This window comes from Ceratotherium simum, chromosome 12, assembly GCF_057802395.1.
Source record: "Ceratotherium simum simum isolate JZ-2026a chromosome 12, ASM5780239v1, whole genome shotgun sequence".
Classification (NCBI taxonomy): Eukaryota; Metazoa; Chordata; class Mammalia; order Perissodactyla; family Rhinocerotidae; genus Ceratotherium; species Ceratotherium simum.
This window is the reverse complement of record NC_141911.1, coordinates 28,203,081-28,216,227: the sequence shown is the minus strand read 5'-3', so window position 1 is coordinate 28,216,227 and position 13,147 is coordinate 28,203,081. Positions and strand designations below refer to the sequence as shown.

General features: G+C 38.7%; 1 pseudogene; it reads left to right on the top strand.

Moving 5' to 3' along the window:
- The first annotated feature begins 11,576 nt into the window (after positions 1-11,576).
- LOC101393948 (small ribosomal subunit protein uS2 pseudogene) lies at positions 11,577-12,395 on the top strand (annotated as a pseudogene).
- The last annotated feature ends 752 nt before the right edge of the window (positions 12,396-13,147 follow it).

Here is a 13,147-nt window from a genome sequence, read left to right as displayed (position 1 = left end):
GAAAGAACACCCTCGTGAATAAAGTATGTGTGCAAGGGAGAAGGTGGTTGCATTGGATAGGTAGGCTGCAACAAAACCAAGCAGGGCCTTGTACATGTCAGTGAGCACTTTGAACTTGATTTTAAATGTAATGGGAAGTCATTTGGGGGTTTTAAATAAGAGATTTCTTTGATTGTATTTATATGATCCCAATATAAATTAGAATCGTCAACTACAATATTTTTATACTTGTATTTTCTTATAGCATTTATTATAACATGTTTGTTTATCTGTTTGTGAGGATTTTTTTACATTTGCCTTCCCCCTTATAAGTTCCATAAGGGTAAGAAAAAGACTGTTTTGTTACCACTAAATATCCAGAAGCTAACTCAGAGTCTACCACATCCATGGTGGGTGCTCAGTATATGCTGGTTGAATGAATGGCTGAATATTAAATGTTTATTTCCAATTCTTTTTCAAGTCACAGGATACTGAAATAATCCTCTTCGTGTAATAATTGTAAGACAGTTGCACCAGGTGAATCAATTCCAGGCATTATCCCAACTTTTTCTGCACAATTGTGTCCACTGAGCCAAGAAAGGCCACGTTTCTATGTACTTTTCAATATTTGAAATCGGTGTATTTATTTCTAATAAAACATAGAGAACTCAAAGAATAAAAATATTCTCAACACAGAAAGAACATAAAACAGTATCAGGAGCTCAACGGGTAGAATTTTAATAGTTATTGTTTTAAATGGTGGGAGCTCTAGAATGGTTTCTGTTGTAAAGTGCAGTTCAGTGAATTGAAATGACCAACACTGCATTAGTAAATAAAAGAACTGAAAGGATTTTATGGCCATTTCCTTCAAATAATTCTGGCCTGGATAGATCCATTACAGCCTAAAACTTGAAAACAATAAACCCACAGTAGTTTTGTTCAAGGAGAGAATCTTTCTGCTCTAAAGATATTTAGAATGATTTCAGTGAATTAAATCTGTGTATGTTTTCCTAGAAAGAGAGCTTTATAGTAACCATTTCTATGACCAGTGCCCAGCCTCTTTCCTCAAGCGGCTGCATGGTGACTCTATCTAAACCCTCAATCTATGTGTGTCTATATCGTGTGTTTCAGTGTTGAGACAGAATATACCTTTTCATTTCCTTACTTCTTAAGTACCACCAGCCACCAACTCATATTTGAAATCGCCAAGGGTGACCACTAAAAACAAATAACAAGCAGGTCATAAGAAAACACGTGTAAGCATTTATCTTCTGTGGTTTCAGGGAGGCAGGGAGAATTCTTATCAAAAATATACATCCCATTAGTTTAAATTCTCTTGGAATCACAGCTTTCCATTTGTCCACTAGAATCAAGACAAATTCAGTGGAAAAGTTAATATGCTTTAATACATTCAAATATTCTCATTGAAGTGTAAATAATCACTGGATATCATGATGTCAGTGCCTTCGCTGAAAGGAAGTTTAGCTATGGAGGAGGGGTTATACTGAGCCTGTAAAAGAGGGCTTGCGTGAGATAAAGGAGGGTTTGAAGGCGGGTGAAAAGGAATCTTTGTTCCCTCACCCTTTTCTTGGGACCATCTCTGCTTAGAAGTTACACTTCTTCCTAGAAATAGCAGCATGATACCTGAATTACTTGGGAGAGGAGACAAAATAATATAGATGTAAAGAAAGAAAGAAAAAACATCATGTAGAGATTGCTTTAGGGCACAAAATCATTAGACTATTTCACTACCTTCATGTTAAAAGGAAAACTTGAAACAAGGATTTTGAAAAGGAGTCTGTTCCTTGGCATTTACTACATTTCTCCTTGATTCAACTTCTCCTTTGAAACTAGTATAAAGTTATTCATTATATACTCATAAGTTGTTGTTCAGTTTCTCCTATGAGCCAGACACAGTGCTTGGTGCAGAGGATATCAAGAAAATGAAGACAAAGGCCCTAATCTCAAGTTGTACACTGACCAATGAGGAGAGACAGGGGGCAAATTAACAATTGCAGTATAATTCAACTCCTCAAGGGCAGGAACTTTTGATATTTTTACTTAATTATCTATCCCCCTGCCTAAAATACTGCCAGGCATACAGTGCATGCTCAATGAACATGTGTTGAATGTTGAATGAATATAATGTTTGCTATAATGGAGATAAGTTCGAAGTGCTGGAGGAACTCACTAACAGTTGCACACAGAAGACGGTATTTGGATTAAGACTTTGAAGCAATAATAGATAATTGACAGGTAGGCAAGATGCAAATAGAGAGATAGCATTCTTGGCAGAGAAGAGCTTGCCCAAGGAAGCAGGAGTGTGAGAGAGCATAGTGTATTCAGTAATACAGGTAGATTAGTAGGGATGAAGCACTAAATTCAAAAGGGGGAACAGCAAGAGACAAAACTAGAAAGGGAGACAGAAGCCATGTTGGGAAGGGCCACATGATTCCTAAAAATGATTTGAAACTCAACCTGCACATGGAAAATACTGAAAAACTTTGACCAAGAGCAGTATATAATAGTTTATATGTATTAGACACGGCAGTCAGGAAAGAGGGATGGGTGAATTAGAGTGTGTCAATATTTTAGGCCAAGAGACCAGTTAGAAGCCGCTGAAATAGTATGTGTGATAGACCACAAGGGCCTGAACTAGGGCAGTGAGGGTGGGGATGAAGAGGAGAGGAGGAATACAATAGTGTTTTTAAGTGAGACCAAAGGACTTAGAAATTTGCTCTGGAAGTGAAGAACAGAAGAGAAATCTGGGTTTTTCTCTCAGATTTTGGCTTGAACTACTGGGTAGATTGTTGGGCCCTGAGTAAAGAGAAGAAATAACAGAGGTCCCTAAACCAGACACGAACAAATCTGACAGTATATTAAGATCCTGATCCCTACTGATGGGTGGTGGTGAAATGTATAGGGCTTGGTGTGAACATGCCCTAAGGCCACAACCACCTTGCCCAATTCTCATGTGTTTTCCTGGTCAATATAAAGGAGCTCCTACACCTGCTTCAGGTTTTTGCTCTAGTTCCAGGCCAAGGCTGGATGTCTGCTGTAGTTTGCTTGTCTGGGGTCCAGACATGTTTCTTCAGGAAAGGACCTCGTATGTCTATCTCAGCCATTGTGTGGGAGTCCTTCACTGATGCAAAATGAAACAACCACTGCTCCTTCTTACCACTTTCTTAGGAGGACAATCATGGTACACTCAAGAAATCCAACCACTTAGGTACTGACATTAATCCAAATAAATCCCAAAATTTGACACATCGCTCGGCTATAATCTGGATTGCTGGTCACCTTTCTTAGGGGCCAGGTCTATAACAAGACTATGACCCAAGTTCTCTAAACTTTCACCATGGAGGTATCCAGTACATCAAGTTCACACATAGAACAGAAAAAAATTTGGTAGCCAAGCAAGAAAGGACATATCTAAAAAGAACCTAAAAAGTTACATTAGAAAGGCCTCAAACTTCAAATAATGAAGGGAATATCACATTAAAAAAAAACCTTCAGTCTAACTAAAAAAAATCCAGTCACATATATATAATTAATGTATTGAATTTTTTACAGTATTCTGGCATAACTTCATTTGACATAATATTGAAACTTATGTAATCTTTTATAGTAATAATCAATTTGCTCCTTTTCAACTGGACCAGTGATTTGTAAATAAAGATGTATATCAGAATCTCCCAAGAAGACTTTTTGTTTGTTTTTGGTTTGTTTTGTTGTTTCAAAATACACAGGACCACATGCTCTAAATTAGATCTCTGAAGGTAGAGTCTGGGTATGTGTACTTTTTTAACTTTTCATTTTGATATCATTTTAAACTTACAAGAAAGTTGCAAGAATAATACAAAGAACTGCATATACTCTTTTTTTTTTTTTTTTTTGTGACGAAGATCAGCCCTGAGCTAACATCCATGCTAATCCTCCTCTTTTTGCTGAGGAAGACCGGCTCTGAGCTAACATCTATTGCCAATCCTCCTCCTTTCCGCCCCCCACCAAAGCCCCAGTAGATAGTTGTATGTCAAAGTTGCACATCCTTCTAGTTGCTGTATATGGGACACTGCCTCAGCATGGCCGGAGAAGCGGTGTGTTGGTGCGCGCCCAGGATCCGATCCCGGGCTGCCAGTAGCGGAGTGCATATGCACTTAACCGCTAAGCCACGGGGCCAGCCCTGCCATATACACTTTATTCAGAGTTCTGGTTATCTATTGCTGTATAACAAACACCCTAAAAATTTGTGAGTAACTTAGCAGTTATCTTTTAGCTCACAGATCTGCAACTTGGGCAATTCTCAGAGGGAAGCCTTGTCTCTGCCCCATGCAGCATCAGCAATGGTAGTGGTTCAACTGGATCCAACTCCAAGATGGCTTCTCCTTTGGCTAGCAAATTACTGCTGCCATGAGCTCAGTGCTCCGCCAGAGCTGAGAGCTGTGGACCTCAGTTCCTTTCCATGTGGGTCTCTCCACATAGGCTTCTCTTTGAGCTGCTTGAGCTTCCTCTGAGCATGGTGGCTGGGTTCCCAGGGTGAGCACGCAAGGCAGCAGCTGTATTGCCTTTTATTATCTAACTTGGATATTGGACAGTACTGGATATTGGATATTGGAAAGTCCTATAGCATCATTTCTGCCATAGACATGCCCACCCAAATTCAGAGGGTGGAAAATAGACCCCTCATACTGGTAAAAGAGCTATGGGATGAGAAGTATTATTGGCAGTATTTTTACAAAGTACCATGTGCTACACTCAGAGTCACCAATTATTTACATTTTGCCACATTTTTTTTTTTATAATTTTATTTATTTATTTATTTTTTCCCCCAAAGCCCCAGTAGATAGTTGTATGTCATAGCTGCACATCCTTCTAGTTGCTGTATATGGGAAGAGGCCTCAGCATGGCCGGAGAAGCGGTGCATCGGTGCGCGCCTGGGATCCAAACCCCGGGCCACCAGCAGCAGAGCGCGCGCACCTAACCGCCAAGCCACAGGGCTGGCCCTGCCACATTTGTTTTATCGTTGTCCCTACTATTTATGTCTACATAGATATAGGTATAGAATATCTATACAAACATAGACGTATATTTAAGTGTATATTTTCTAAAAATAAGGCATTATTTTATATAACCACAGTATAGTTACTAAAATTAGGAAATTTAACATTGATACATTACTATGATCTAATCCATAGTCCATAGTTAAATTTTATCAGGTTTTCCCTCCCTCTCCTTCCAAATCCATAAAGGATATTATCAGCCATGTGTATTTCTTTAATCTCCAAAGATGATTCTGGTGGACACTGTTAATCTAGAATAACATGTAAATATTTGGAGACAGACAGATTCAAGTTCAAATCCCAGCTTTGTCATTAACCAAAAGCATAACCTTTGGCAAATTACTTTAGCTCTCTATGCTTCAATTTCCCCACTAATAAAAATGGGAATATTATTGGCTATATCACAGAATGGAGGAAAAAATGCGTAAGGCACCTGCTTCTCAGTGTTAGTTTTGTCCTCTTTCACTCCTTAAAATTACCAGTCTAGGGGCCTGCCCGGTGGAACAGCGGTTAAGTTTGTGCACTCCACTGCTGTGGCCCAGAGTTTGCCAGTTCGGATCCTGGGCTCAGATCTACACACCGCTGATCAAGCCATGCTGAGGTGGCATCTCACATAGAGCAACTAGAAGGATGTGCAACTATGACATACAATTATCTACTGGGGCATTGGGGAGAAAAAAGGAAAAAAGGAGGAAGATTGGCAACACATGTTGGCTCAGGGCCAATCTTCCTCAAAAAAAAAAAAAAAGAGAGAGAGCGGTTAAAAGAAAATTACCAATCAAATAATCACATAGAATGTGGTGCGGGAGGTGGCAGTGTCCACACTAACTTTGCTCCACATCCACTTACCTTAAACAGTGTAGTGAAGCAATGCAGTGGAAATTCAGTCAGACTTCTACTAAGGCTGTAGTCCCTCATTTGGGGTATATTGTTTTCAGTCTAATTCATGGATTCGATTCCACGTGAGCCAGTTAGCTTTTGTTTTGTTCCCTGCTCTCAAACTACACTAGCTTTCTTTCCTGCACAGGCAACCGGAGAAGTAGGCAAGAGCAGTAGAATGAATGGTAAGGAAGTCATGCCTGCTCTCCCCTTTTTAATACTTATCATGGTGTTATTTGCTAAGTGGTAATAAGGAAGAGCACGTACGACTTCTCATTGGGTCTTTCATTACTAATTAAATGCGAGCTAAAGGAAGAAACTTCTTATTGCTTTGTTTTCTTACTGTTAAATATGCCCCAGGATGCCCGCTGCTATTGACTCTGCTATTCAATCATAGTTCCTTAGAGTTCTATGGGTTTGCTCTGCCAGAGATTTCATTCAAGGTGACTTTATTAACTTTTACAGCTTTTGTGGCTTTTCCTATCCCTTGTGCCATCACTAAATAACTCTTTTTACAATATATAAACATTTTAGTTTAAAAGTCCCTAAGCAACTTGATCTATTTTACCAAGAGCCACCAGACTTGGCAGTGCCTTTAATCCATTATTTACTCCGTTTTATTACGATTTTAAAAAACTAGTAACTGCTGGCATATTGCTTCAGTCTGGTTCTAATAAGTATGAGTCCATTCACGTGCGTGTGAGTTTAGATTGCACAATACGTAGCAATGACTCAGGCTCATCTCCAGACTTTACTGATGGGAGATAGAGAGGGATCCCTGGGGCTAACCCAACTTCTGTTTGTTGTCATAAGAGACAACACAGATGAATGTGGCTGGACTGGTCATAGTGTCACTAACAGATTCCAACCTAGCATGATTTATCTTAACAGTTGAACTAAGAAAGTCAGGTCAATCCTTTCACCAAAATATGCATAAACTTGGATGACGCAAATACTATTGTCAATGCTGGTCCAATCTAAAAGTAAAAGATCTTTATGTCCTGGCTAATTTGACAAAATCACAAAACTTGGTACAAAAAAAAGGAACTCAAAAGACCTGAACTTGCACACAAAAAAGTCACGGGATCAATACAGAGTGTCATAGATGAAGCTTTGTTGCCAATTTTTTTAATTTGTTCTAATGTATCTTGAGGCCATAGCTCTGCCTTGGACCTGAGCACAGTGTTGTGTGTAACAGAAGTCAGTTTCCTCATTTAGCATACAAGCACATCAGGATAGCCTAAGGCATCCTTGAGAAGCCACCTGCGCAGATCCACATTGTCTCCATTCCCCCCATCCTGAGTCAGGGGGCACACTTCAGAGGTTGTATTACATAGCTAATAATTTGCTTCATTAATGGCAGATTCTTAAGGTAGACTATAACCCTTTTACAGGTAAAAGCTGAAAGTCATATAATAAAGTTTTAAAGTGACTACATCTTTAGCAATGATCCACACCGCATATTTTAAGTCATTTGCAATATCATGAAATGGTTATCATTGGGCAAAGCCAGTCAAGGTTAAACTATTTTGCCAAGTGATAAGTATAGCTTATTGTAATTACCAGTTAACTAGAGGCTTGAGATTTTAAAATCCCAAAATTTTAACTCTATTTGGACAATTTTAATACTTATGTGCCTTTTTCTTTATTCTTTTTTTTCTTTTGTGAGGAAGACTAGCCCTGAGCTGACGCACACTGCCAATCCTCCTGTTGTTGCTGAGGAAGACTGGCCCTGGGCTAACATCCGTGCCCATCTTCCTCAGCTTTACATGGGACGCCGCCACAGCATGGCCTGACAAGCAGTGCGTGGTGTGTGCCCAGATCTGAACCTGCCAACCCCAGGCCACTGCAGTGGAGCGCACGCACTTAACCACTACACCGGCGGCCCCACTTTTTCTTTATTCTTAATTGCACTACAATAGTTGAAATGTATAGGCTTTCGGAAACAAACAAGTATATATTTATTTGAGTCACCTACTTTTTCCTTAAATAGCTGCAATGCTTTTACTAACCCACAAACCCTAGAATATTTAGTGCATATAATAAAGAACACTGGAATATAAATATAAGAAAAATAAATTATTTTCTTAGCTTTATTTGTTTTGAAGGTGTTTTCTCCAGCCAGTGCAAAATCAGTAACACAATAGATAATTTTCTAAGCAGAAGTACTGCCAAATGATTCTCCTAAATTGCTTTATCTACAAAAAGTAAATTCTAACAATTAAATATTAAATAAATGAATGTTTAGACTCAAGCTTATCTAGTCACATATGAGCCATTTAATCCTAATGACAGAGTTGTAGAATTTTGAGTAGGGCAAGGTGTCAGTTACAGCTGCGGATTAAACTATCCAGAATGCTCTGAGGAAAAAAAAATATTACATCAGTAAACCCTAGCTTTCAGATACCATAAAATTTTAAGGCTACAAAACTTTTATATTTACAAGGAATGATTTGAAAGTGTGTGGGAGCTCTAAAATGCAGGAAACATTACACTGAGATTCAAATTGCCCTCTGATGGGAAAGGGCAGTCTATTTAGAACTTTGTACCTTAATATTTGCTAGATGAGCTCATGCCACGTACAGGATAGACCAAACAAGCCGCTAGCCGATAGATCGCACTCTCCGTCTAGGGAAGCCACAGAACGCCTGCCACATCCACTGGCTTCTTGAGCTCAGTGCACGCGACTGGATCGCTGCTGACTGGACGGGCGCGGATGGCTGACCCAAAGAAAGCTCATCCCTAGGGCCAGTAGCCTCTGAGGTAACCTGAAGTTAGAGGTCCGCCAAGAGCTCAATCAAGTCGTCTAATTTTTTCTGTATGTGCCTTTGTACCATCAGCAAACGTAAGAAGCAGCCCGTAGGTTTGAAGCATTTTAGATGATGCTCATCTATTACATAAAATAAGACAAAACACCTGATTAGCCATATAAAGTAGTTGCCTCTGCATTCTACAGCAAGGGGATTGTCACCGACCACTGCAATTCCCTATTTATTATCATTTGTAATAAAAGACGTGGTCACTTGGTGTATATAAAGAATATGTATACATAATGTATATGCATTATAAAACAGTAGTATAATGAACACCCATGAAACCATCACCCAACCAAGAAGTACAATATTATTTGCCGCTACTCCTATATTTCTTCTCATCCCATTTCCCTGCTTTTTGTCCAGATCAGCACTAATCAATACCCTAAATTTTGTGTTTATCATTCTCTTAATTTTTAAAATTTTTGGTCATGAATATATGTATTCATTCAACATTAAGCTTCCACAATTCATTTAGGTGATTATGTTTGTTATTTTATTTATTTTCATGATTGTATCCTTAATGTGTTAATCTTCCATAATTTATTAATCAATTCTACTGTTAAAAACTATCATTTTTCATAATAGAAAAAAATACCGTGATCTGTGCTGCCTTGAGCTTTCTTCTAATTGCTCCTGGTACATAAGTACAAAATTTATTAATCAATTCTACTGTTAAAAACTATCATTTTTCATAATAGAAAAAAAATACTATGATCTATGCTGTCATAAGCTTTCTTCTAATTGCTTCTGGTACATAGGTACAAAATTTTCTCCATGGCATACCTAGGAGTGAAATTGCTGGATTGTATGGTATGCAAATGTTCTGCCTTTCAAGATAACGCTCAATGGTTTTCCATTGTGGTGGTACAAATCTTCATGGAGTGTGATTGTGAAATACATGGAGAGAGTGAGTTAATGTCAGTACAGGTGAACTGACATGAGGTAGAAACTCAAACAGAGGATATGTGGCAATAAAAGATATAGATAGGCCAGCGTCAGTGTAGGCAGTAGACCTGCAGTAGGGAAGAGTGCTGTTCCTGGTAGATGCAGGAATAGTAACATAAGAGATCCAGAGCTATTGCTAGATCCTGAAATATTCCAATTTCTGAGGCCTGGCAGGGTGGCACTGGGTAGCACTTCCAGTAAAGTGTTGAATAGAAATTGTGATATTAGGCATTGTTCTCCGCTTCTCAGTTGTAGGGGGAAAGCTTTTATCATTTTACCATAAGTTGTTTCTTGTAGGTTTTTTTGTAGATTAAAGAAGTCCCCAGTGAACACTAGTTTCCTAAGGGATTTATTTTTAAGTCAAAAACACATATTGGAGGGGCCAGCCCAGTGGCGCAAGCAGTTAAGTGCGCGTGCTCCACTGTGGCGGCCTGGGGTTCCCGGTTCAGATCCCGGGCGCACACCGATGCACCACTTGGCAAGCCATGCTGTGGCGGCGTCCCATATAAAGTGGAGGAAGATGGACATGGATGTTAGCACATGGTCAGTCTTCCTCAGCAAAAAGAGGAGAATTGGCAGATGTTAGCTCAGGGCCAATCTTCCGCACCACAGAAAAAAAAAAGTATTGGATTTTATCAAATGCTTTGCTTATATCAAGATTATTGTATTTTTCCCTCTTTTTGCTATTAGTGTGGTAAATTACCTTACTTTATATGTTAAAGCAACATTGCACTCCTTCCCAGAATGAACCTAAATTTGTTGTGTTATTTTCCTGAGGATTTCTGCCTCTATGCATATAAAATAAATTGGACTTTAAGTTTGCTTTTTTGAAATGTCCTGGATATGGTTTGGTATCAATGTTATTCTAGCCTCATAAAATGAATTACAAGTTCTTTTTTTTTCTCTATTCTTGGGAAAATTTTATTTAAGATGTTAATGAGTCTTGAATGTTTGGAAGATTTTATTAGTGAGTCCTTCTGAATCTGAAATTTTCTTTGAGGAGAGGCTTTTGTTGTTCCTTTTTTATTACAGTTTAAATACTTTAACAGAAAATAGACTTCAGATTTCCTATTTTCTCCTGTATACATTTCACCTACATTTTCAAATGTATTGCCAAAAAATTGTACATAACATCCCTTTTTAATGTGTGTGGGCCTTTGTTGTTGATGATTTTTATTTTTTCTGGTTTGGTTTTTCTTTTATCAGTTTTGCTGGATATTTATCAGTATTATTAGTGCTGATTTTCTCTGGTATATGTTTGTTTTCAATTTCACTAATTTCTGTTCTTTTCTTAACATTTTTTCTTCCTTTTATGTTCTTTGAGTTTAATTTGCTATTTTTTATTCTAACTCTTGAGATAGATGCCCATAATAAAATTTCAGACTTTCTTTTCTTCTAATATATGCAGTTAAGACTATAAATTTCCCTCTGACCCCTGCTTTAGCTGAATCCCACAAGTTTTGATGTCATATTTTTATTATCCTTTACCTTTTTTTTTTTTTTCTGAGGAAGATCTTCCCTGAGCTAACATCTGTTGCCAATCTTCCTCTTTGTTTGCTTGAGGAAGACTAACCCTGAGCTAACATCTGTGCCCATCTTCCTCTATTTTGTATGTGGGACGCTGCCACAGTATGGCTGACGAGTGGTATAGATCTGCGCCTAGGACCCAAACCCATGAACCCAGGCAGCCAAAGCAGAGTGCATGGAACTTGAACCACTACACCATGGGGCTGGCCCCATATTATCCTTTACTCTTAAGTATTTTGTAATTTTTATTGTGATTCCACCTTTGATACATGGGTTATTTAGAAACGTATTGCTGTTTTTTCTGCTCTACCGAGAACAGAAATTGATATTGTTCTGGGTTTCCATTGTAAGTTAAAGGGAAACTTTCACAATGTCCAGAGCCCTTGATGTTGTGCAAATGAAGCAGGAGGATGTCCTTAAATTCCTTTTAGCAGAAACCCACTTAGGTGCCACCAACTTTGACTTCCAAATGGAACAGTACATTTACAAAAGGAAAAGTGATGGCATCTACATCATAAATCTGAAGAGAACCTGGGAGAAGCTTCTGCTGACAGCTTATGTCATTGTTGCTATTAAAAACCCAGTTGATGTCAGTGTCATATCCTCCAGAAATACTGGCCAGGGAGCTGTGCTAAAGTTTGCTGCTGTCACTGGAGCCACTCCTATTGCTGGTCGCTTCACTCCTAGAAACTTCATTAACCAGATCTAGGAGCTGGTTTGTAGCTTCTGAGAGCTACAAATTTTGGTGGCTACTGATCCCAGGGGTAACCACCAGCCTCTCACAGAGGCAACTTATGTTAACCTGCCTATCATTGCTCTGTGTAACACAGACTTTCCTCTGCACTATGTGGGCATTGTCATCCCATGCAACAACAAGGGAGCTCACTCAGCGAGTCCAATGTGGTGGGTGCCGGCCTGGAAAGTTCTGTGTACACATGGCACCATCTCCCATGAGCACCTGTGGGAGGCAATGCCTGATCTCTACCTCTACAGAGATCCTGAAGAGATTGAAAAGGAAGAGCAGGCTGCTGCTAAAAAGGCTGTGACCAAGGAGGAATTTCAGGGTGAATGGACTGCTCCAGCTTCTGAATTTACTACTACTCAACTCGAGGTCGCAGACTGGTCTGAAGGTGTGCAGGTGCCGTCTGCACTTCTGCAGCAGTTCCCTGCTGAAGACTGGAACACTTAGCATGCCGCTGAAGACTGGTCTGCAGCTAATGGGAGGAACAGCCACTGAGTGGTCTTAAGCTCTTCCTATAAAATTCTTAAATAGAAAATAGAAATAAGGGTGATAGGGAAAAAACAGTATCTAAAGAAAAAAAAAGAAATGTACTGCTTATTTTCTAATCATTTAGGGATTTTCTCATAGTATTTTTTGTTATTTCTTTCTAACTTAATTCCACTGTGATCAGAGAACGTACTTTGATTTAACACTTAGAAAAGTTGTTGTAACTTCCTTTACGGTCCAGATATATAGATATGATTTTGTTAAGTGTTCCATGTGAACTTGAATAGGATGTGTATAATACAAGTGCTAAGATGAACTTGAATAGAATATGTATAATACAAGTGTTGAGTGCTATGTTCTAGCAGTCTGTTTTACACACACACACACACACACACACACACACACAGTAAAGTTAATCATGTTGTTCTAAATTTCTGTATGTCTGTTGATTATTTTCCCTGTTGTACCAGTTACTGAGACAGGTATGTTAAACTCTTCTATGATTTTGGCTTTGTCTATTTCTTTTCTTGATTGTCAGTTTTGTTTTACATGTTTGGAGACTATGTATCCAAATTTAGAAGTGTTATACATTTCTGGTGGATTGCGTCTTTCATCATTTGAAATGCCCCTCTTTATTTTTAGCAATAATTTTTGCCTTAAAGTCTACATTGTCTATTATTAGTATAGTTCTGCAAGCTTTCTTTTTGTTGGTG